Source organism: Taudactylus pleione, unplaced genomic scaffold, assembly GCF_031769625.1.
Source record: "Taudactylus pleione unplaced genomic scaffold, aTauple2 ptg000201l, whole genome shotgun sequence".
NCBI lineage: Eukaryota > Metazoa > Chordata > Amphibia > Anura > Myobatrachidae > Taudactylus > Taudactylus pleione.
The window spans coordinates 16741784-16768021 of record NW_028284603.1 but is presented as its reverse complement, the minus strand read 5'-3'; the positions used below and the strand labels follow the sequence as shown (position 1 = coordinate 16768021).

The following is a 26238-nucleotide window of genomic DNA, read 5'->3' as shown; positions in this document are numbered from 1 at the left end:
CCCTTTCAGACAGGGAAAAGAACCCGGTAATTTTCCGGCTCTACCCGGGTCGACCCGGGTTTTTTTCTGTCTGAATGGGTCAACACGGGACCTAAATCCCGATATTTTGATCCAGGTATTTACCTGGGTTTTTCCCGGGTCTTACACGGGTTTGCGGCTGTCTGAAAGGCGCTGACCCGGGTATTTCTACTCCGGGCATAGTAAACAGCGCTTATTGGCTGAGATGGCAGTGCACAGGCTGATTGGCTGAGCGGCTGGGTCTCCCTGATTGGCTGAGTGGGCGGGGCAGTTGCACTGCAGAAAAGGAGAGAGAGATAAGCATGGCGCACTAGAAGGAAAAGGAGATCCGTGAGCTGCTGCCAGTCAGAGGGGAGGAGGAGATCCGCAAACAGATCAGTGGCACAGTGAAAGACGCGATAGTCTACACAAACATAGCTAAGATCCTCACCTCAAGGGCATTGTGTGGACCCAGCAGCAGGTAGTGAACAAACTGAAAGCTCTACGCAAATACTACAACAAAGTTCACGACCATAACAGGCGGAAAAGTGGTGCTGCCAGAATGGAATGGGTTTACTACGATCAGTGTAATGAAGTCTTTGGCAATTCTGCACTGGTTAATCCCATTGCCATATCATCGTCTAGTTGTGCATCTTCACGAAGTATTACCCCGGAGAAGAGCCAATCCTGCCCAATGACACCACCAATACTCTTTGATGACATCACAGAGATAAGTGACACAGATCCGATGGCTGCCACGGGGGTCCCAGACACCAATACACTTGAGGGTGTGGTTGAGGCGAGTGGAAGCAGTACGAGTGGGACGCCAACTCCTGCACAGACTGAGACTCCGACATTGCGCAGGAACAGTAAGTTACTATACACCCACTTATTAATTTTTGGGAATGTTAACATTGTCCTGTATTGACTTGTCATTATAGTATGACTATGCTGATTTTACTATGCTGAAACCCAAACTCAATGTATCTGCTGCAATGTGAAGCTAGTGTGCAGTAGGCCGCAAACACATATATGTTGACATTACTGCTTTGATTTCATTTGTAAATGTATTTATTCTTTTCTTCTATTCCTAGTAGTCTTTGAAGTACCAGAGCGGAAGAAAAAAACTTCCAAGATGGAGGTAGCAACGCGCACAATGACCAGAATCCTGGTAAATCAGCTGCGAGATTCTGATGCTGAATTCCAGGCACAGGTGGATGCCCGACTCCAGCGGTTCTTTGACAATGAAAGAGAGTTACAAAATTAATTTTTCAGTCAGCTTGTTGGTCTACACGAACGAATTTCACGTGAAAACAGAGAGGCACAGATGTCCTTCCTTAACGGCCTAGTGTCTAGGTTACACACTCCACAACCTTATGTAACGTATCCTCCTCAGTACTCTGAGGGTCCTGTTAGAAATTACCAACAGCATAGCAGAGGGCTAGCATTTCTGCAAAGTAACCCCTCCAATCCACCTCATGCTACTCCACATGGCACAGTGCATAGTTATCCAGAGAGGCACAGGGAATAGTAATCCACATGTCACTGTACAGACACAGTCCACATGCCAATACCAGTCCAGAGGGCACAGTGCCTAGCACTCCACATGTCACTGTGCATAATAGTCCAGACGGCACAGGAAATACTAATCAATATGGCACTGTGCATACCTATGCAGATGGCACGGGGATTAATACACAGAATGGCAGAGTGCATAGTTATTCAGATGGCACTCATCATAACACTCCACTTAGCACTATTGTCAGCACTGCCTACAGACAGTTGTAGACTTGTATGATGTTTTACATGTTTGCTGTCTAGTTTATATTTCTTTTTTTGTTGAAGCTTGTTGTTTTTGACAATATTGTTTATCCTGCTGTTAACAGGCCTGGCAAGAGCTTAGGGCAATGTGTGGGTGCCCTTTAAGTCAGCTACGTGTATATATGGGGGTGTACATAATTTAGACTGTACACACATTACCTCCATTTGTTTTGTATTAAAAAAATTGTATACTGCACTTAACAGGCCAGTCGTGAACTTTCTCCCATGTGTGGCCGCTGTATTACCAAATGTATACTGTACAGTATATGTGTCGTTTCTAAGGCTGGCCCTGACACCCTGACACACAGTTCTAATAGTTGGGGTGCCTCCCCTATTATATTTTTCAGTTCTATGACAGCACAACCTATCTTTCTATTGTCTATATATATATATATATATATATATATATATATATATATATTAGGGGTGAGCGGGTTCGGATTTCTGAAATCCGAACCCCCCCGAGCCCCCCCGATCCGAGTCCGATCCGAGTCAGGCTCGACTTTTCCCGCCTGACTCGGATCTGAAATCGAGGCAAAACGTCATCATCCCGCCTTCCGAGTCTCGCGGGTTTTGGATCCTATATAAGGTACCCGCGTCGGCGCCATTTTCTCACTCGGCTGTGGACAGTGAAGAGGGAGGGTGGGAGTTAGGGCTGTGTAGTGTAGTGTAGTGTAGTGTAGTGTAGTGCTGCTGTTGTCCACTACTTCAAAGTCCATAGGGGCTGGCTGTGTTGTGCTGTGCTGCTGTTGTTAATAGGGGCTGTGTCCACTACTTCAAAGTCCATAGGGGCTGGCTGGACTGTGTTGTGCAGTCAGTTCTCCATAGGGGCTGTGTCCACTCCAAAGTCCTGTGCAGTGTCCCAGTCCTAAAGGAGTGCTGTAGTGTTGTCCAGGGGGTGCTCTGTCCATCAGGGGTGCTCCCCCCAAGTGCTAAAAAAATAATATATTTTCTGTGTTTGTGAATTGTGTGCGCAGTAGCCGCACGTGCATCAACAAAGTAGTGCCAAGCGTGCGCCTGTGTCATAAGTAAAGGGCCGGCTGGCTTGACCGTTAAGGGTGCTGTAACCCCCGAAAGTACACTCCAGTCCAAACCAAAAAAAAATTATTTTCTGTGTTTGTGAATTGTGTGCGCAGTAGCCGCACGTGCATCAACAAAGTAGTGCCAAGCGTGCACCTGTGTCATAAGTAAAGGGCCGGCTGGCTTGACCGTTAAGGGTGCTGTAACCCCCGAAAGTACACTCCAGTCCAAACCAAAAAAAAAATTATTTTCTGTGTTTGTGAATTGTGTGCGCAGTAGCCGCACGTGCATCAACAAAGTAGTGCCAAGCGTGCGCCTGTGTCATAAGTAAAGGGCCGGCTGGCTTGACCGTTAAAGGGTGCTGTAACCCCCGAAAGTACACTCCAGTCCAAACCCAAAAAAAAATTATTTTCTGTGTTTGTGAATTGTGTGCGCAGTAGCCGCACGTGCATCAACAAAGTAGTGCCAAGCGTGCGCCTGTGTCATAAGTAAAGGGCCGGCTGGCTTGACCGTTAAAGGGTGCTGTAACCCCCGAAAGTACACTCCAGTCCAAACCAAAAAAAAATTATTTTCTGTGTTTGTGAATTGTGTGCGCAGTAGCCGCACGTGCATCAACAAAGTAGTGCCAAGCGTGCGCCTGTGTCATAAGTAAAGGGCCGGCTGGCTTGACCGTTAAGGGTGCTGTAACCCCCGAAAGTACACTCCAGTCCAAACCAAAAAAAAAATTATTTTCTGTGTTTGTGAATTGTGTGCGCAGTAGCCGCACGTGCATCAACAAAGTAGTGCCAAGCGTGCGCCTGTGTCATAAGTAAAGGGCCGGCTGGCTTGACCGTTAAAGGGTGCTGTAACCCCCGAAAGTACACTCCAGTCCAAACCAAAAAAAAATTATTTTCTGTGTTTGTGAATTGTGTGCGCAGTAGCCGCACGTGCATCAACAAAGTAGTGCCAAGCGTGCGCCTGTGTCATAAGTAAAGGGCCGGCTGGCTTGACCGTTAAGGGTGCTGTAACCCCCGAAAGTACACTCCAGTCCAAACCAAAAAAAAAATTATTTTCTGTGTTTGTGAATTGTGTGCGCAGTAGCCGCACGTGCATCAACAAAGTAGTGCCAAGCGTGCGCCTGTGTCATAAGTAAAGGGCCGGCTGGCTTGACCGTTAAAGGGTGCTGTAACCCCCAAAGTACACTCCAGTCCAAACCAAAAAAAAAAATATTTTCTGTGTTTGTGAATTGTGTGCGCAGTAGCCGCACGTGCATCAACAAAGTAGTGCCAAGCGTGCGCCTGTGTCATAAGTAAAGGGCCGGCTGGCTTGACCGTTAAGGGTGCTGTAACCCCCGAAAGTACACTCCAGTCCAAACCAAAAAAAAAAATATTTTCTGTGTTTGTGAATTGTGTGCGCAGTAGCCGCACGTGCATCAACAAAGTAGTGCCAAGCGTGCGCCTGTGTCATAAGTAAAGGGCCGGCTGGCTTGACCGTTAAAGGGTGCTGTAACCCCCAAAGTACACTCCAGTCCAAACCCAAAAAAAAATTATTTTCTGTGTTTAGCCGCACGTATATATCAAATCGATATAACATAAATGGAGGACCAAACTTTCTCCGATAAAAATAAAATAGAGAAAGATCAAGAACCACTTCCTCCTAGTGCTGAAGCTGCTGCCACTAGTCATGACATAGACGATAACATGCCATCAACGTCGTCTGCCAAGGCCGATGCCCAATGTCATAGTAGAGGGCACATACAATCCCAAATGGCAAAGTTCAGGAAAATGACCTTGAAAAAGACATTTAAATCAGCTGAAGAGAAACGTAAACTTGCCAATATGCCATTTACGACACGGAGTGGCAAGGAACGGCTAAGGTCGATCCCTAGTATGTTCATGACTAGTGGTTCAGCTTCACATGACGATGGAAGCCCTCCTCCCACTAAAAAAATCAAAAGAGTTAAGCTGGCAAAAGCACAGCGAAGAACTGTGCTTTCTAAGAAGATATCACAAATCCCCAAGGAGAGTCCAAGTGTGGTGGTGGTTGCGATGCCTGACCTTCCCAGCACTGGACGGGAAGAGGTGGCTCTTTCCACCATTTGCACGCCCCCTGCAAGTGCTGAAAGGAGCACCCACAGTCCACTTGCTGATATGCAAATTGAAGATGTCACTGTTGAAGTACAACAGGATGAGGATACTGGTGTAGCTGGCGCTGAGGAGGAAGTTGGCGAGGAGGATTCTGATGGTGATGTGGTTTGTTTAAATCAGGCTCCGGGGGAGACAGTTGTTGTCCGTGGGATGAAAAAGCCCATCACGGTCATGCCTGGGCAGAAGACCAAACATTCCACCTCTTTGGTCTGGCAATATTTCTATCCAAATCCGGACAACAACTGTCTTGCCATATGTACCATATGTAAAGGTGAAATAAGTAGGGGTAGGGACGTCAACCACCTAGGAACATCCTCCCTTATACGGCACCTGCAGCGCGTTCATAAAAAGTTACTGTCAAGTTCAGAAACTTTGGCTAAGACCGTAAGCAGTCCAGGGACACCTAAATCCCGTTGTCCTGTTGTATCCAAGCGCCTGCAAACCACACCGTCAACTCCCTCCTCGTCAATTTCCTCCTTAGTTAGGATCGGAAGTAGTCCTGCAGGCCATGTCACTGGCATGACTGACTCTCCTATCCGGGATTCCTCCGGAGGATCCTGCATTGCTACGCCTACTGCTGCCGCTGCTGCTGTTGCTGCTGCTGGGAGTCGTTCATCATCCCAGAGAGGAAGTAGGAACACCACTACTTTTACTAAACAATTGACCCTCCAACAGTCCTTAGCGAGGAGGATGAAGTACGACAGCAGTCATCCTGAAGCAAAACGTATAACTGAGGCCTTGACTGCTATGTTGGTGTTAGACGTGCGTCCGGTATCCGCCATTAGTGCAGTGGGATTTAGACAATTGATGGAGGTAGTGTTTCCCCGGTTCCAAATCCCGTCTAGATTCCACTTCACTAGGCAGGCGATACCGAGACTGTACAGAAACGTCAGAAAAAGTGTCCTCAGTGTCCTGAAAAATGCCGTTGTACACAATGTCCACTTAACCACGGACATGTGGACAAGTGGAACAGGGCAGACTAAGGACTATATGACTGTGACAGCCCACTGGGTAGATGTATCACCTTACGCAGCAACAGCAGCAGCGTCACCAGTAGCAGCATCTCAGAAATGCCAGCTCGTTACAAGGCAGGCTACGCTGTGTATCACCGGTTTCAGTAAGAGGCACACCGCCGACAACCTCTTAGAGAAACTGAGGGAAATCATCGCCCAGTGGCTTACCCCACTTAGACTCTCCTGGGGATTTGTGATATCTGACAACGCCACCAATATTGTGCGGGCATTACATCTGGGCAAATTCCAGCACGTCCCATGTTTTGCTCACACAATAAACTTGGTGGTGCAGAATTTTCTGAAAAGCGACAGGGGCGTGCAGGAGACGCTTTGGGTGGCCCGAAAAATTTCTGGCCACTTTCGCCATTCAGCGACTGCGTGCCGAAGACTGGAGCGCCAGCAAACACTCTTGAACCTGCCCCGCCATCACCTGAAGCAAGAGGTTGTGACGCGGTGGAACTCAACCCTCTATATGCTTCAGAGGATGGAGGAGCAGCAAAAGGCCATACAAGCCTATACATCCACCTATGACATAGGCAAAGGAGGGGGTATGCACCTGACTCAAGCGCAGTGGAGAATGATTTCCGTGTTGTGCAAGGTTCTCCAGCCCTTCGAACTTGCCACACGTGAAGTCAGTTCAGACACTGCCAGCTTGAGTCAGGTCATTCCCCTCATCAGGCTTTTGCAGAAGCAGCTGGAGAAAGTGAAGGAGGAGCTAAGACGGAGCGATTCCGCTCGGCATGTGGGACTTGTGGATGAAGCCCTTCATTCGCTTTGCCAGGATTCCAGGGTGGTCAATCTGTTGAAATCAGACCACTACGTTTTGGCCACCGTGCTCGATCCTAGGTTTAAAGCCTATGTGGTGTCTCTCTTTCCGGCCGACACAAGCCTGCAGAGGTGCAAAGACCTGCTGGTGAACACACTGTCAGCTGAAGCGGAACGTGACACGTCAACGGCTCCTTCTTCATTTTCTCCTGCAACTGGGGCTGCCAGGAAAAAACTTAGGTATCCTAAGCAACCCGCTGGCGGTGATGCAGGGCAGGCAGGACCAAGTTTGGACATCTGGTCCGGACTGAAGGACCTGGCAACAATTTCTGACATGTCTACTGTCACTGCATATGATACTGTCACCATTGACAGAATGGTGGAGGATTACATCGGTGACAGCATCCAAGTAGGCATGGCAGACAGTCCATACCTGTACTGGCAGGAAAAAGAGGCAATTTGGAGGCCCCTGTACAAACTGGCTCTATTTTACCTGAGTTGCCCCCCCTCCAGTGTGTACTCCGAAAGAGTGTTTAGTGCAGCCGGGAACCTTGTCAGCGAAAGGCGTAGGAGGTTGCTTCCACAGAATGTGGAGAAGATGATGTTCATCAAAATGAATTATCAGCTCTTCCAGGGAGACCAGCCTCCAGAAGGTACAGAGGGACCTGTGGTGGTGGATTCAAGTGGGGACGAGTTAATACTTTGTGAGGATGAGGATGTACACACTGAAGAGGGTGAGGAATCGGTGGATGAGGAGGATGAGGATGACATCTTGCCTCCATAGAGCCAGTTTGTGCAGGGACACATTAATTGCCAGCTTGTTTTGTGGGGGCCCAAACGAACCAATCATTTCAGCCACAGTTGTGTGGCAGACCCTGGCGCTGAAATGATTGGTTTGTTAAAGTGTGTATGTCCTGTTTATACAACATAAGGGTGGGTGGGAGGGCCCAAGGACAATTCCATCTTGCACCTCTTTTTTTTCTTTGCATTATGTACAGTTTGGGGCCTAGTTTTTCAAACTGCCATCCTGTCTGCCACTGCAGTTTCACGCCTAGATGGGTCACGTGTTTGTGCCGCCCACTCGTGTCGCTTAGCATAGTCATCCAGCTACCTCGGTGCAACGTTTTGGACATAAAAACACTATTGTGAGGTGTGAGGTGTTCAGAATAGACTGGAAATGAGTGGAAATTAAGGTTATTGAGGTTAATAATAGCATAGGAGCAGAAAAACCTACAAATTCTGTGATTTTAGCTGTTTTTATGCTTTTTTAAAAAAAAATACAGATCCAAAACACAAAACCCAGAACCCAAAACACGGAAGGGTGGTTTTGGCAAAACCAATCCAGATCCAAAACACGAAGAAAGATCCAGATCCAAAACCAAAACACAAAACACGAAAAGTGGCCGGTGCACACCCCTAATATATATATATAAAATGTAAGTTGTTGAATGCATTAAGGCCATGTTGTTAATGGCTAATGCATATTTGTTGAAAAATAAAGGATGCACTTTTAAAAAATTTAATACAGAAGGTGTTACATGTGACATAACATATACATAACATGAGCCTTTTAAATAAAAAAAAATTGATTGCAAAATAACACTTGTGTCCTCTATACTATGTCATTGTATGTAAGTTTCCTGTGCAATGCAGTGAGCAGACACCACCCACTTTTCATGACCTCATCTCTGTGTGCCATAAAAGTAGTCCATTTATTATGAGACACTGTATTTTGCAGGGATAATCTGGGTTCTGTGAGAAAGGGGTCAACCCAGGAATTTCACGGGAATTATGTGCTGTGTGAAAGGGGGATAGGAGCAAATTCCCGGGTCCTTCCCGGGTTGAACAATATGGGAAAAACACGGGTTTTTGGGATTATTCTGTCTGAAAGTGGTATAAGTGACACAGTGGGCTGGACTAACGTGGCAGTTCAGCTTCTAATTTGCAACACGGATACAGTGTGTTATACAGTGTGGGTTGGATACACCTATAGTGCACTTACTGTGACAGCAGTGTCGGCAGAGCGGGGTTGCTGACGGTGTCCTCAGTACATGGAATGGCAGTGCTACAGTGCTGGCAGTGTCCTCAGTGAAGGGTACTGGTGATATCGGCAGTGCAGGGGTGCCAGCGGTGTCTTTAGTGCAGGTTTGCTGGCTGTGTCGGCAGTGCGGAGGTGCCAGCGGTGTCTTTAGTGCAGGTTTGCTGGCTGTGTCAGCAGTGCGGGAGTTGCTGGCGGTGTCCTCAGTGCATGGAATGGCAGTGCAGGGGTACCAGCGGTGTCTTTAGTGCAGGTTTGCTGGCTGTGTTGGCAGAGCGGGGGTGCCAGCGGTGTGCTCGGTGCAGGTTTGCTTCGCTCGGATAGCCCCAGATCCCTGAAATTCGGGTGGGTTCGGATCTCTGAGATCCGAACCCGCTCATCTTTAATATTATTATTACTATTATTAATAATAATAAATAATGTCATAATGGTAATATAAATGATTCTGCTAATTATTTTCATTTTCAGGTTATGCTACTAATGACATTTGTAAAATAAATCGTTATATGTATTGAGAAGAGAAAAAATTAGTGATGCTGCAGTGCTCCTTGGGTCTGATTCATCAGTGGACGCAATTGCAAAGTGGCACACAAGGGGCTTTGCAATTCCATCCTGTTAAAATTCTAATACTGTAGGAGGCATCTGAAAAGAAGAGACGCCTCCTGTCAGCATCTGCAATCCCACCGCTCTGACTGAGATGGCAACCTGGGATCACCATTGCGACCATCGATGCTGTGCGCCTCTGGCCAGCTGAGTAAGCCTCAGGTTATGCAGGTTGGCCAACTTGCCAGGCCAGGAAGACTGCATCTATAGACACTGACCCTGGCTTCGTCCCTCCCAGAAAACGGGGGCAACACTCCCCCGTTTACAGGAACGCAGGCCATCCCCACCACACCACCACCTCACAAACACTGCATGCGATCTCAGAGGGTCTATTCTACACATTCTACCAGATCTACACATGCGATAATTGGGAATCTGCAAGAATACTACAATTTGCGTCCCCTGTTGAATCAGCCCCATTGTGCGATTATACTGTTAAATTAATATAACTTTCATTCCAATTGTCTAAAAAAATTAGTATTTCTGTAAATCTTTAAATCATTGCAGAGCAAAATAAAGGTACATTTGTGAAAAAAGTTGAATAATAAAGTAATTAAATACAGAGCACAGATGCTGTTCTCTCTAGTATTACTTTCTTTAGTGCTTGCAGCATAGTTACAGGGATCAGACTGTGATATCTGACCTAAGAGTGGTCTATATATATATATATATATATATATATATATATATATATTAGGGGTGAGCGGGTTCGGATTTCTAAAATCCGAACCCCCCCGAGCCCCCCCGATCCGAGTCCGATCCGAGTCAGGCTCGACTTTTCCCGCCTGACTCGGATCTGAAATCGAGGCAAAACGTCATCATCCCGCCTTCCGAGTCTCGCGGGTTTTGGATCCTATATAAGGTACCCGCGTCGGCGCCATTTTCTCACTCGGCTGTGGACAGTGAAGAGGGAGGGTGGGAGTTAGGGCTGTGTAGTGTAGTGTAGTGTAGTGCTGCTGTTGTCCACTACTTCAAAGTCCATAGGGGCTGGCTGTGTTGTGCTGTGCTGCTGTTGTTAATAGGGGCTGTGTCCACTACTTCAAAGTCCATAGGGGCTGGCTGGACTGTGTTGTGCAGTCAGTTCTCCATAGGGGCTGTGTCCACTCCAAAGTCCTGTGCAGTGTCCCAGTCCTAAAGGAGAGCTGTAGTGTTGTCCAGGGGGTGCTCTGTCCATCAGGGGCGCTCCCCCCAAGTGCTAAAAAAATAATATATTTTCTGTGTTTGTGAATTGTGTGCGCAGTAGCCGCACGTGCATCAACAAAGTAGTGCCAAGCGTGCGCCTGTGTCATAAGTAAAGGGCCGGCTGGCTTGACCGTTAAGGGTGCTGTAACCCCCGAAAGTACACTCCAGTCCAAACCAAAAAAAAATTATTTTCTGTGTTTGTGAATTGTGTGCGCAGTAGCCGCACGTGCATCAACAAAGTAGTGCCAAGCGTGCGCCTGTGTCATAAGTAAAGGGCCGGCTGGCTTGACCGTTAAGGGTGCTGTAACCCCCGAAAGTACACTCCAGTCCAAACCAAAAAAAAAATTATTTTCTGTGTTTGTGAATTGTGTGCGCAGTAGCCGCACGTGCATCAACAAAGTAGTGCCAAGCGTGCACCTGTGTCATAAGTAAAGGGCCGGCTGGCTTGACCGTTAAGGGTGCTGTAACCCCCGAAAGTACACTCCAGTCCAAACCAAAAAAAAAATTATTTTCTGTGTTTGTGAATTGTGTGCGCAGTAGCCGCACGTGCATCAACAAAGTAGTGCCAAACGTGCGCCTGTGTCATAAGTAAAGGGCCGGCTGGCTTGACCGTTAAAGGGTGCTGTAACCCCCAAAGTACACTCCAGTCCAAACCAAAAAAAAAATTATTTTCTGTGTTTGTGAATTGTGTGCGCAGTAGCCGCACGTGCATCAACAAAGTAGTGCCAAGCGTGCGCCTGTGTCATAAGTAAAGGGCCGGCTGGCTTGACCGTTAAAGGGTGCTGTAACCCCCGAAAGTACACTCCAGTCCAAACCAAAAAAAAATTATTTTCTGTGTTTGTGAATTGTGTGCGCAGTAGCCGCATGTGCATCAACAAAGTAGTGCCAAGCGTGCGCCTGTGTCATAAGTAAAGGGCCGGCTGGCTTGACCGTTAAAGGGTGCTGTAACCCCCAAAGTACACTCAAGTCCAAACCAAAAAAAAAATTATTTTCTGTGTTTGTGAATTGTGTGCGCAGTAGCCGCACGTGCATCAACAAAGTAGTGCCAAGCGTGCGCCTGTGTCATAAGTAAAGGGCCGGCTGGCTTGACCGTTAAAGGGTGCTGTAACCCCCAAAGTACACTCCAGTCCAAACCAAAAAAAAAATAATTTTCTGTGTTTGTGAATTGTGTGCGCAGTAGCCGCACGTGCATCAACAAAGTAGTGCCAAGCGTGCGCCTGTGTCATAAGTAAAGGGCCGGCTGGCTTGACCGTTAAAGGGTGCTGTAACCCCCGAAAGTACACTCCAGTCCAAACAAAAAAAAAATTATTTTCTGTGTTTGTGAATTGTGTGCGCAGTAGCCGCACGTGCATCAACAAAGTAGTGCCAAGCGTGCGCCTGTGTCATAAGTAAAGGGCCGGCTGGCTTGACCGTTAAAGGGTGCTGTAACCCCCAAAGTACACTCCAGTCCAAACCAAAAAAAATATTATTTTCTGTGTGAATTGTGTGCGCAGTAGCCGCACGTGCATCAACAAAGTAGTGCCAAGCGTGCGCCTGTGTCATAAGTAAAGGGCCGGCTGGCTTGACCGTTAAAGGGTGCTGTAACCCCCAAAGTACACTCCAGTCCAAACCAAAAAAAAAATTATTTTCTGTGTTTGTGAATTGTGTGCGCAGTAGCCGCACGTGCATCAACAAAGTAGTGCCAAGCGTGCGCCTGTGTCATAAGTAAAGGGCCGGCTGGCTTGACCATTAAAGGGTGCTGTAACCCCCGAAAGTACACTCCAGTCCAAACCAAAAATAAATTATTTTCTGTGTTTGTGAATTGTGTGCGCAGTAGCCGCACGTGCATCAACAAAGTAGTGCCAAGCGTGCGCCTGTGTCATAAGTAAAGGGCCGGCTGGCTTGACCGTTAAAGGGTGCTGTAACCCCCGAAAGTACACTCCAGTCCAAACCAAAAAAAAATTATTTTCTGTGTTTGTGAATTGTGTGCGCAGTAGCCGCACGTGCATCAACAAAGTAGTGCCAAGCGTGCGCCTGTGTCATAAGTAAAGGGCCGGCTGGCTTGACCGTTAAGGGTGCTGTAACCCCCGAAAGTACACTCCAGTCCAAACCAAAAAAAAATTATTTTCTGTGTTTGTGAATTGTGTGCGCAGTAGCCGCACGTGCATCAACAAAGTAGTGCCAAGAGTGCGCCTGTGTCATAAGTAAAGGGCCGGCTGGCTTGACCGTTAAAGGGTGCTGTAACCCACAAAGTACACTCCAGTCCAAACCAAAAAAAAAATTATTTTCTGTGTTTAGCCGCACGTATATATCAAATCGATAGAACATAAATGGAGGACCAAACTTTCTCCGATAAAAATAAAATAGAGAAAGATCAAGAACCACTTCCTCCTAGTGCTGAAGCTGCTGCCACTAGTCATGACATAGACGATAACATGCCATCAACGTCGTCTGCCAAGGCCGATGCCCAATGTCATAGTAGAGGGCACATACAATCCCAAATGGCAAAGTTCAGGAAAATGACCTTGAAAAAGACATTTAAATCAGCTGAAGAGAAACGTAAACTTGCCAATATGCCATTTACGACACGGAGTGGCAAGGAACGGCTAAGGTCGATCCCTAGTATGTTCATGACTAGTGGTTCAGCTTCACATGACGATGGAAGCCCTCCTCCCACTAAAAAAATCAAAAGAGTTAAGCTGGCAAAAGCACAGCGAAGAACTGTGCTTTCTAAGAAGATATCACAAATCCCCAAGGAGAGTCCAAGTGTGGTGGTGGTTGCGATGCCTGACCTTCCCAGCACTGGACGTGAAGAGGTGGCTCTTTCCACCATTTGCACGCCCCCTGCAAGTGCTGAAAGGAGCACCCACAGTCCACTTGCTGATATGCAAATTGAAGATGTCACTGTTGAAGTACAACAGGATGAGGATACTGGTGTAGCTGGCGCTGAGGAGGAAGTTGGCGAGGAGGATTCTGATGGTGATGTGGTTTGTTTAAATCAGGCTCCGGGGGAGACAGTTGTTGTCCGTGGGATGAAAAAGCCCATCACGGTCATGCCTGGGCAGAAGACCAAACATTCCACCTCTTTGGTCTGGCAATATTTCTATCCAAATCCGGACAACAACTGTCTTGCCATATGTACCATATGTAAAGGTGAAATAAGTAGGGGTAGGGACGTCAACCACCTAGGAACATCCTCCCTTATACGGCACCTGCAGCGCGTTCATAAAAAGTTACTGTCAAGTTCAGAAACTTTGGCTAAGACCGTAAGCAGTCCAGGGACACCTAAATCCCGTTGTCCTGTTGTATCCAAGCGCCTGCAAACCACACCGTCAACTCCCTCCTCGTCAATTTCCTCCTTAGTCAGGATCGGAAGTAGTCCTGCAGGCCATCTCACTGGCATGACTGACTCTCCTATCCGGGATTCCTCTGGAGGATCCTGCATTGCTACGCCTACTGCTGCCGCTGCTGCTATTGCTGCTGCTGGGAGTCGTTCATCATCCCAGAGAGGAAGTAGGAACACCACTACTTTTACTAAACAATTGACCCTCCAACAGTCCTTAGCGAGGAGGATGAAGTACGACAGCAGTCATCCTGAAGCAAAACGTATAACTGAGGCCTTGACTGCTATGTTGGTGTTAGACGTGCGTCCGGTATCCGCCATTAGTGCAGTGGGATTTAGACAATTGATGGAGGTAGTGTGTCCCCGGTTCCAAATCCCGTCTAGATTCCACTTCACTAGGCAGGCGATACCGAGACTGTACAGAAACGTCAGAAAAAGTGTCCTCAGTGTCCTGAAAAATGCCGTTGTACACAATGTCCACTTAACCACGGACATGTGGACAAGTGGAACAGGGCAGACTAAGGACTATATGACTGTGACAGCCCACTGGGTAGATGTATCACCTTACGCAGCAACAGCAGCAGCGTCACCAGTAGCAGCATCTCAGAAACGCCAGCTCGTTACAAGGCAGGCTACGCTGTGTATCACTGGTTTCAGTAAGAGGCACACCGCCGACAACCTCTTAGAGAAACTGAGGGAAATCATCGCCCAGTGGCTTACCCCACTTAGACTCTCCTGGGGATTTGTGATATCTGACAACGCCACCAATATTGTGCGGGCATTACATCTGGGCAAATTCCAGCACGTCCCATGTTTTGCTCACACAATAAACTTGGTGGTGCAGAATTTTCTGAAAAGCGACAGGGGCGTGCAGGAGACGCTTTGGGTGGCCCGAAAAATTTCTGGCCACTTTCGCCATTCAGCGACTGCGTGCCGAAGACTGGAGCGCCAGCAAACACTCTTGAACCTGCCCCGCCATCACCTGAAGCAAGAGGTTGTGACGCGGTGGAACTCAACCCTCTATATGCTTCAGAGGATGGAGGAGCAGCAAAAGGCCATACAAGCCTATACATCCACCTATGACATAGGCAAAGGAGGGGGTATGCACCTGACTCAAGCGCAGTGGAGAATGATTTCCGTGTTGTGCAAGGTTCTCCAGCCCTTCGAACTTGCCACACGTGAAGTCAGTTCAGACACAGCCAGCTTGAGTCAGGTCATTCCCCTCATCAGGCTTTTGCAGAAGCAGCTGGAGAAAGTGAAGGAGGAGCTGGAGACGGAGCGATTCCGCTCGGCATGTGGGACTTGTGGATGAAGCCCTTCATTCGCTTTGCCAGGATTCCAGGGTGGTCAATCTGTTGAAATCAGACCACTACATTTTGGCCACCGTGCTTGATCCTAGGTTTAAAGCCTATGTGGTGTCTCTCTTTCCGGCCGACACAAGCCTGCAGAGGTGCAAAGACCTGCTGGTGAACACACTGTCAGCTGAAGCGGAACGTGACACGTCAACGGCTCCTTCTTCATTTTCTCCCGCAACTGGGGCTGCCAGGAAAAAACTTAGGTATCCTAAGCAACCCGCTGGCGGTGATGCAGGGCAGGCAGGACCAAGTTTGGACATCTGGTCCGGACTGAAGGACCTGGCAACAATTTCTGACATGTCTACTGTCACTGCATTTGATACTGTCACCATTGACAGAATGGTGGAGGATTACATCGGTGACAGCATCCAAGTAGGCATGTCAGACAGTCCATACCTGTACTGGCAGGAAAAAGAGGCAATTTGGAGGCCCCTGTACAAGCTGGCTCTATTTTACCTGAGTTGCCCCCCCTCCAGTGTGTACTCCGAAAGAGTGTTTAGTGCAGCCGGGAACCTTGTCAGCGAAAGGCGTAGGAGGTTGCTTCCACAGAATGTGGAGAAGATGATGTTCATCAAAATGAATTATCAGCTCTTCCAGGCAGACCAGCCTCCAGAAGGTACAGAGGGACCTGTGGTGGTGGATTCAAGTGGGGACGAGTTAATACTTTGTGAGGATGAGGATGTACACACTGAAGAGGGTGAGGAATCGGTGGATGAGGAGGATGAGGATGACATCTTGCCTCCGTAGAGCCAGTTTGTGCAGGGACACATTAATTGCCAGCTTGTTTTGTGGGGGCCCAAACGAACCAATCATTTCAGCCACAGTTGTGTGGCAGACCCTGGCGCTGAAATGATTGATTTGTTAAAGTGTGCATGTCCTGTTTATACAACATAAGGGTGGGTGGGAGGGCCCAAGGACAATTCCATCTTGCACTTCTTTTTTTTCTTTGCATTATGTACAGTTTGGGGCCTAGTTTTTCTAACTGCCATCCTGTCTGCCACTGCAGTGTCACTCCTAGATGGGTCACGTGTTTGTGCCGCCCACTCGTGTCGCTTAGCATAGTCATCCAGCTACCTCGGTGCAACCTTTTGGACATGAAAACACTATTGTGAGGTGTGAGGTGTTCAGAATAGACTGGAAATGAGTGGAAATTAAGGTTATTGAGGTTAATAATAGCATAGGAGCAGAGAAACCAACAAATTCTGTGATTTTAGCTGTTTTTATGCTTTTTAAAAAAAAAATACAGATCCAAAACACAAAACCCAGAACCCAAAACACGGAAGGGTGGTTTTGGCAAAACCAATCCAGATCCAAAACACGAAGAAAGATCCAGATCCAAAACCAAAACACAAAACACGAAAAGTGGCCGGTGCACACCCCTAATATATATATATATATATATATATATACACACACACACACACAGTGCCAGTTTGGACACACCTTCTCATTCAGTGGTTTTTGTTTAATGAAATTATTTTCAACATAGTAGATTAATACTGAAGACATCAAAACTAAGAAAGAACACATATGGAATTATGTTGTAAACAAAAAAGTGTTGAACAAATCAAATTATGTTTTATATTTTAGATTCCTCAAAGTAGCCCCCTTTTGCTTGGATGGGAGCTTTGCACACTCTTGGCCTTCTCTCAATCAGCTTCATGAGGTAGTCTCCTGGTTTTGAATTAACAGGTGTGCCTTGTCAAGAGTCAATCTGTGGAATTACTTGCCTTCTTAATGTGTTTGAGACCATCAGTTGTGTTGTGCAGAGGTAGGGTTAGTACACAGTGGACACCACTATTTGACTACTGTTGTAATCCATATTATGGCACCAACCACTCAACTCAATAAATAGAAATGACAGTATTTCATTACTTTAAGACATGCAGGTCAGTCGATGCTGCTGCACGATGGTGAGTGTCTTGTCTATTTATATGTCTTGCATTTTATATTTGGTTGACCCTGAGGAAAATCTCTAATAAAAGAGATTGAAACGTCGGCCTACTCATCGGCTTAGGCTCTGTTTTTTCTTTCCATTGAAAGTCCTGAGAGTGCCACCAATTTACCGATATATAAATATATATATATATATATATATATATATATATACATACATACACACTGTCAAAAATGGCTGCACTCACAAGAGACAGCTAAAGTCTATGATCAACATTTCAGTCGTCTGGGATGTTCTTGATAAAAGTCCACAGAGGACTAAAACATTGATCATAGACCTTAGTTGTCTCTCAATCATTTATGGTGAAAGTGACCGTGAGTGCCACCATTTTTGACTGTATACAGGGCTGTAACTAGGAAGGAAGTTTGTTTCAAACACAACACAGAGTCTTCTGTTCATCTCTTAAAGATACTTTCAACCAGTGAAAAACATATTGGCTGGACCATCCTTTCCCTAGGCTTTGGGTGAAACTGTATTTTACTGATATGCTGTTTGTCAAGTTTTTAAAGTGTGCATGTTTTTAATTCTTTATATAAAAATCAGAAATACTACCCTATGAGATAGTTTTGCTTGTTTGGTGCTGGGCTATATTCCAGATTTGGAAATCTTCACAAAGTGGAGAAGAAATCATCCCAAAAGAGTATCTGATCTTGATTTGCCATACCTCTGATTGGTGTAGTATTGAGAGTGCCACCACTTTACCGATATCTATCTTGGAGGACTTACAAATTCCCCCGGGGGGCACCAAGGCAAGGTTTGTGTTTTATACACGGGGAGTGCCGGTTTTTTGGAACTCTCTCTCTCTCTCTCTCTCTCTATATATATATATATATATATATATATATATATAGTGACAATCCAGCACTCACAAGCTTGTTAGAATATCCACCTGTGTGCCTTTTCTGTGTTATGCACAGATTCGCCTCACTAGTACAGTGACTAGAGAGAAGCACGGCACTACCAGTATTTTGTAAATTAACTTATTTATATAAACGGCATACTTGCACAGAAAACATCCTGATCCTCGTACACAGTCAAATAACAATGTCAGCATCATAACTGTCAACATTGTCAACATCAACCTTATGACTACTTACCAACCAAAACTTGACACAGAGGGGACCAGACCTTATAGTTAAAGGTGGTAGGGTGATTTTGAAGGCTTTACAAGCCCTTCCTGCGCCGTAGAGAGTACCTCAGCACCTCCTCAGCACACCCCACCGCACCCAATGGGACAGCACACATTGGCAGTCACTGCAATGTTTTCTGTATTATATGGCAGTCTCTATAATGCTCTCAGTATTATATGGTGGTCACTGTCATGCTCACTTCATTATATGGCAGTCACTGACATGTTCTGTGAGTTTTGAGACAGTTGAGGCTGCATTCTCCATTAAAAAAGTGTAGATTCCTCAGAACCACCTAATATATGCAGCAAATACTGGTACCTTAATGTAATGAGATTAAATATCTATTTTTTTATAGTAAATATGATAAGAGAAACCAGTGCTGGTGACTGATGACCATAAAATATGTGAACAAATGAAAGCACAACCCTGTTCACCACCACATAACTGAACCTAAGGATGAAAGATTACTTATTTTAATATTTTTTTCTGAATTTCATAATCAGAAACTTTTCACCTAGGGGTGCCGTGAAGACAATTGCTGATACTCCAGGGCGCCGTGATTGAACAAAGTTAAGGAACCACTGCCATAAACATAAAAGGTAACACAAAAAATGTTTTCGCTAGCTTCAGTAGTAATAATAATAATAATAATAATATTTTTCTGTAATCATGAAACAACTAGTAATTAATAACATGCTATCTGGTGAAGGCTTCCCAAAGCCTTTGCATGGGGAAGCCTATTTAACTAGTATTGTAGTGGTACTTGCAGTGACACACTACCTGTTGTGTTAGCACTATCTCAGGATGGAAATAACAGTTTACATTTTTTTAAATATATTTATATGAAAAACTTTTGCGATTTTTTTATCATCTTAAATAATTTTTTATTTTAAACGTTATTAGTATTTTTTTTTATTAACAAGTAAAACTGAAAGCCCAACCCAGCTCACGCACGCACATCTGCAAAGCAGTAAGTTAACCCTTACTGCCCGGGTCCAGTATTGTCATTGCAGCTATTTATTATTTATTTATTTTAAAGATCAACATTTAGCCGATAATTGGCTGATTGGACCAATAATAGACTAGAGTGTATGCTGGAATGCTAGCCAATAAACATCTTCATACATTCCTGCAATGGTCAGATCGGGTGGATGGAATAGCGTGTGCGTGCAGCTATATCATTCTTGACCTCCTGATCCCATTGAAGAGATCAAAAAAAAGTACTAAATGAGCAAGAAATTGCTCAGTGTGTATGGATGATTGAACCAGGATCAATTATATATTCAAATCTAAATTATATTTACATCAAATATATTTTGTACCCAGCTTAAGAAGGCAGCTAATGTATTAATTTACTGCAGTGTTTTTTTTTAATTTCTGTAAACTATTCTAGCACTCAAAGAAAAGCAGACAATACAGTTTACATCCTTTCACAAAAATACCAAAACTTTTTCTTGTTATAGCTCGACTAGAAATTGGTTGAAGGTAGGCGCCAGCTATGCCCTCCATGGAAGTAAGCACACCCACGGAACAGGTCACACCCCCAATGTAGACCACACCCACACCACAATGGGCACACCCTCTGCAGCGGCATACAATAGGCCCATCATATATTTTAGCTCCAGGCCCATTTTGATATTCATCTGGTACTGCCTCTCTCCCAACCATCGGGAGACTGTTCTAATGGAATCTTCAAAAAGCGGAGAATGTCTTTACATAGTAAAGCATATTTCACTTGCATTGTGACAGTAATTATAGTTATCGCTATGCGTTTAAATAAATAATTTTTTCAAATGTAGACTTTTTGTTAGGTTTCTTTTTGCATTTATAATCTGTTTTTAGCTTTATTTAAAAAAAATTTTTAACTAGTGTAACACGGCACAAATAATGCATGTGCACAATAGCAGAGATTGGGTCTATAAAATGGAACCCTTACAGCTCAGGCTCAGTATTGCAGATGCAGCTGAGTATCAAGGTGTTTTTTTGAGCAGCTGAAATCAGAATTGGTGCAATAAGCAAATGTTTTATCATAGCAGTTAACAGTGATAAAAACATACTTAACTCTACTTAGAGTTAGACCCAGGGCTAGCGCTACCATTATGCAAACCAAGATGAGTTGTCTAGTAGACAAAATACTTAGGGGAGATATATCAAACCTTTGAAAGAGATAATGTGGAGAAGTTGTCCATAGCAGCCAATCAGCTTATAACTGTCATTTTATAGACTATTCTAGATAATGCCACTCATTTAGTGGTTTTAATGACCCGTGGAGTGCCCACAGCAGCCTCTGACCTGTGAAGTGGCTAGCTATTGCTACTCCATGACTGGGATGGCCTGGGTTAGTGTCACTTGTGTATACTGTCTGCCAAGCACCACACTCCCAGTATAAAAAGCTGATTATGCCACCTGCAGGGCCGTAACTAGAGTGGTACAACATGTGTCATGGCACAGGGCACCGAAGGACAGGGGGTGCTGCCATCAATATTCTGTTTAGGGTCATTCTAACTTGTATCTTCTTCTTCTTTTATTCCTGGCATGTCCTGGCCACCCCTATCTCTTCCCTGGCCAACTCCCCCTCCATCTGCACACCTCCTCATGCACCTTCAGTCACATCTTCCTTTATTTAACACACACATTTCAAAATACTGACATACCTGGGACTCCAGCCTATCACCTCTCACATGGCAGTCAGAGACCTTACATATTTAGCTATGTGCTGCTGCAAAGGAAGCAAATTCTAACTATAAATCAGATTTGTCATGCCCCTTCCCCCTGAAGCTATGCCCCTTTTTCGGGTAAGAGTCTTATGTACCTTTTTAAAAAATAGGGGATGGGGGCTCTTTCTGGCCTAACTCAAAGTCTAGTTACGGCTGTGGCCACCTCTCTTATTTACCAAGGTAAGAAGCAGTGGTTATGGGAGTGCAACTTCCAGCATGCGCTGCTTCCAAGAGAATAAGGGGTGCCACCTAGAGCACTGCGCCTGCACTAAATAGCCATTGCAGCATCTAGTTCATCTTCACCACTTTCTCAGCAAATCCAACAGTAGGTTGTTAGGCCTGATAAGTAAAACAGCTACAAGGCTACAAGACTTTTGCACTGAATAACATCTTCATGGGGTGTGCACTTCTTATAAACCTGTTAACCAGGGTCGGACTGGCCCACAGGGGTACAGGGGAAACCCCCGGTGGGCCCCACTGCCTGAGGGCCCACCCCCTCCTCAAGGGATCAGGTTCCAGACTGTGCACTTGTATTATATTGCACAGGACTGGTGTATTTTCTACAATATATTGCTGTTATTAGTCTGGTACATTATTATGCATTCACTAGCAATATTTACCATATCTATATATTTTAAGGGGCCCAGACCCAATTTGCAGGCTGGTCACATCCCTAAGTATGGGCCCCAATCACTGCATTCCCCTGGTGGGCCCTTCACGCCCCAGTCCGACACTGCTGTTAACTAGTGAAGGTTTAAGGCCTGATTCAGAGGTCGACACAGCTGCAGCCTTGACTGCGTGTTTTTACGCAGCCGCAACTTCATCATTAATGAAATGCTGCTGCCGATGGGCTTCCTACTGAGAGGTCCACTGGCTGCAGAGCTAATCCGCCACTGTGCATATTAAGAAGCACCAACGATTGCACCATCGAGGATTGTACCAGCCCTATGGAGGTGCAGAATCTCTGTCTGAACATGGCCGAGTATGTCTCACTGAGACTGCGTCTTTAGATGCAGTTACTGACTGTGACACACCTGCGAAACACCCTGGTCTGGCCAACCACCCTCCTGTTACCACCCAGAAACACCCACCGAAATTGTTTTTGTCTGCTTCCAAATTTGCTCTTCGTCTCCTTGCGGTAACAATTGGGACACATGAGCAGTGAGACTTGTCGATCTGTGCTATTGGTATGAAACCATAGGAGGTTAACAATTAGCACCAGTGGAATATGAATATGGATCTCAGGCCACAACAGTTTGCCTGATCCAGAGACGGACGCTAATGCAATTTCCACGCAGTTGGAGCGATTGTTTGCCTTTGCGTATGCATATAAGCTGCACTGCATGTGCGCAGCGATCTCATTGCGATTGTGGATGCACAGAGGAATTCAACGCTAAGTGAGTGACAGGTTGTCAGCGTTTGGGGGTGGTAACAGGGAGTGGTCAGAAAAAATGCAGGCGTGTCTGTCCTTTTAAACAGCGTTACATGGGCATGCATAAATTAGCCACTGCGATTGCATACGCAGCTCTGCGTGTCAGAAGAGCACCCAAGGCTGCGGCAAGTCAGACCTGCCGCAAGGGTAAGATGGCCGCCGATGTCCAGCGATGTTACCGGTATTTCCATGGGTATGCGTCGTCAAACGCAGGCAAGGAGGCAGCAGTGGGCGTCTTTATGCTTGGCTGATTTTTGCTAACATTAGCATATTTTTGCTCCTGTCTTGCGTATGAAATCGCGAATGCGATCGCATTAGCGTACATCTCTGAATCAGGCCCAGTGTTCCTTAACCAGAGATATAGGGTACAGCGATACAAACAGAAATGGTGGTAACAGTGGTATAAGAGGCGTCAGCGGAGATAAGTGACAGACCATCCGGTCATGTAATACAGCAGTATAACAGGTATTTGTAGGTACTCACACCATCAGGAAAGCCTAATGTATATTATTTAACATTATTTATTGGTTTCCATTTTTATGACCCTTTCATAAATTACACTAAACATGACATATTATGAAATTTTACTTTAGAACATAGATATTCTTATTTATTATTAGACAATTCACACCATATTATTTAATGTTCTAAAATAAATATAACAAATAATAGTCCTTTATGATAACAGAAAATTTTAGAGACTTTTACAGGCAGTTGGCAAATTTTCCATAAACAGTGCATAAAACATGTATTATTTGGAACAATATGACACATATATTTTTGTTCCACAATTAAAGCAACATGTGGTAGAACAACTGTAGGTCCTTCCATAAGTGCATTCTATGTAACTCACCATTAGTTTGTCAATCTCTAACATCTGAGCATTTGGTCACATGTAATTCTTATACACAGCATGCAGAATAAATATGACATTTCAAAAGGATTTTTCAGTTAGTGTTCCACAGCTGGGGCTCTCTTTTAAAAGATGACATGAAAGTAAAGTTTGTGCATTTAAGTTTTGTGTTTCTTTTAGGACATTTTCAAACTTATTAGAATGGTTTTGGCATTAAAAGAATGAAGTAAGAGCTATACATAAGTCGCAACAGGCTACCTTAGCATTCCCAAACCTGCTCCTATTTTGCTGGCGAGATGCCTGGTGCGCAGCCGAGTCATCCGGGACCTTACGCACTGGGAGGGGCTGTTTGGCGTGACTGAGGCCTCAGGGCCTGATTCAGACCCGCTCGCTAGATGCGGCCGCTCGCTCTCAGTGTATGGAAATTTTGCAAAGTGACGTCAAGGCAGCCGCTCGCTCGGCAAGGCATAAGCATGCCCACTTTGTCTTGGCGAGCGATCACTTTGTGTTTATAGACGCCCACCAGCCTGCCTTTAGCCGCCCACTAGCGTACGTCATCTCCAGGAAGTATCTTCAACCATTGGTACATCGAGTTACATCGGAGCTGACCGCAGCGTTTGCGGTTGACTGTACCTTACCGCAAGCACTGCGAGCACTTCAGTGTATTATTCAAGCAGGTTAATTATGCATGCCCCAGAAACGGCGTGGAAACACTCTGGCACGCCTGGGTCCGAAACTCCACTCCCCCGTTACTACTGCCCTGCCCCTGATACCACCCACCTACGGCCTCTCCTGTCACTCATTCCACTGGGCCTTCTTTAGAGGGTGAGCGAGCAAAATCCAATTGCTCGTATTAGTTTGCGCATGTGCATTGCGAACTACACGCATGCGCACATTAGCGACCATCGTCTGCAACGAGCGCTGCTGCTTGCTAGCGAGCGGGTCTGAATCAGGTCCTCGGTGTATAAGGACACATCTGTATCTGCCTATGTATAACTAAAAGCAGGCCTGAGTTTGGGGGAGGTGTATAAATGAATAAAGTAATGGCGCACACTGTACAAACGTATAAATGTCACATTAAAGTCAGAGACGGCCCTAACCAGTTTGATGCTCTAGGCAAGATTTTGGGTGGTGCCCCTAGCACCATCGCTAGTTCCGCCTCTGACCCAGCACCCCTCTCCCAGCACAGCACTCATCAACCAGCAGTACAGATCACAGCAGCAGACAGTAACATCCATCACCCCTCACCCATTGCAATTCTCATCCACAGAGCTGTAACTAGACATCTTAGTGCCCTGTACTAGCAAGATCATTGGCGCCCCCACCCCCCTGTTTGTCTCCCTGCAGACAGGCCCAGGCTACTGGATTCCGTAAAAAGGTCCATGGGAGGAGGAGCTGCTGTGGCTGGGTATGCCCAGCACCCCTCCTCCAGTGGCAATTTTTGTTACCACCCGCTGTCTATGCTCCCCAGTCCTGCAGCTGCCAGCTGTATGAGCTGCCACCTGAACAAGATTTGAGCTGAGAGCTCCGATCGTGTTAGGACAGCGAGAGCAGAGGTGCGTCCTCCTGTCCTGGTCCCATCATTGCTCGCTGTCAAGCTGAGTTAGCACTAGGCTTGGAATGCATGCCCCTAGGCATTTCAAATGCCCTAGGCATTTGCCTAATTTGTCTATGCCTAGGGCCTGCTTTGATTAAAGTCCAACCTTCTACCTGTATAGAAGCGACTCTTTAAGTAAAATGTTTCAATCTTTCACCTAAAATACCGCTCCCTTTAGCCCTTATTACTTAGGGGCAGATGTACTAAGCTCTGGAAAGTGATAAAGTGGAGAGTGATAAACTACCAACCAATCAGCTCCTAACTGTTAATTTTCAACCACAGCATGTAAAATAGCAGTTAGCAGCTGAGTGGCTGGCAGTTTATCACCCACCAATTTATCACTTTCCAGAGCTTAGTACATCATAGTGATTAAAGTTTGTTTCTTACATTTTACAAAGTGTGCCTAGAAATATGCTTTTAACTGAAGTGGAATTGGAACATGCAGTAATTCTATAGAATGCGACTCTATCTCCAAAAGCTCACAGCTACTATATTAGCGGAGTACAAATGTGCAAGTCCCCATATCAAAATTAAGGGGGGAGGCCAGCGACACTTCTCCAAAACGGATCTCGTTCCTCTCAACTCCTCCCATTAACTTGTGAAAACTCCTACTGCTCTGCAAATGCTGCTCTGCCACGCCTGGTGCTTTGCTAGAAATATATGTGCATCTGGTCAATTCGCAGCACATAGTGCTATAAAGCAATATTGGGATGAGGTTAGGATCCCGACAACCGGGATGCCGTCTGCAGGAACCCCAGCATCGGAATCCCAATTGCAGAGACAACACTGGCGCCAAAATCCCGACATGACTCGGGATGCCGATCCCAGAAGACAGCATCCTGATTGTAAGGACACTGGGGAAAGGTATGTATCAGCCGGGGGGGGGGGGGGAATTTAGGGAGACTTAGGGTTAGGATGTTGGAGGGGGAAGGTTACGGTTAGGCTCCGGTCAGGGGGGTTAGAGTCCGGGGTGGGGAGGGTTAGTATAAGGGAGCAGGAAAGGAGGGTTAGGGGGTAAATAGAACAAGGGAACATTACTTACTGTTCCCCTGACGGGATTTGAACCATCGGGATGTTGCTGTCAGTGTACTGACAGCCGGCATCCCGTCCATCGGTGTTTCATACCGATTCCGCAAGATTTTATGTACTCCAATATATGCAGTCATTATCTGACTTTGCCTTTTGTCCTTTATGGGAAACAGGTATTTGGCTTGAGTGACTGACAGCCAAATTTGTCTAACTAGACGAAAATAACATTGAACAAAATTGAGTGGCTAGATCCTCCTGTGATGGGCAGTCTTTAGCTTAGT

General features: G+C 45.9%; 1 pseudogene; it reads left to right on the top strand.

Annotated features, from left to right (window-relative positions):
• Window positions 1-320: 320 nt before the first annotated feature.
• LOC148518224 (uncharacterized) overlaps window positions 321-26238 on the top strand; it is an 81413-nt pseudogene continuing 55495 nt past the window's right edge.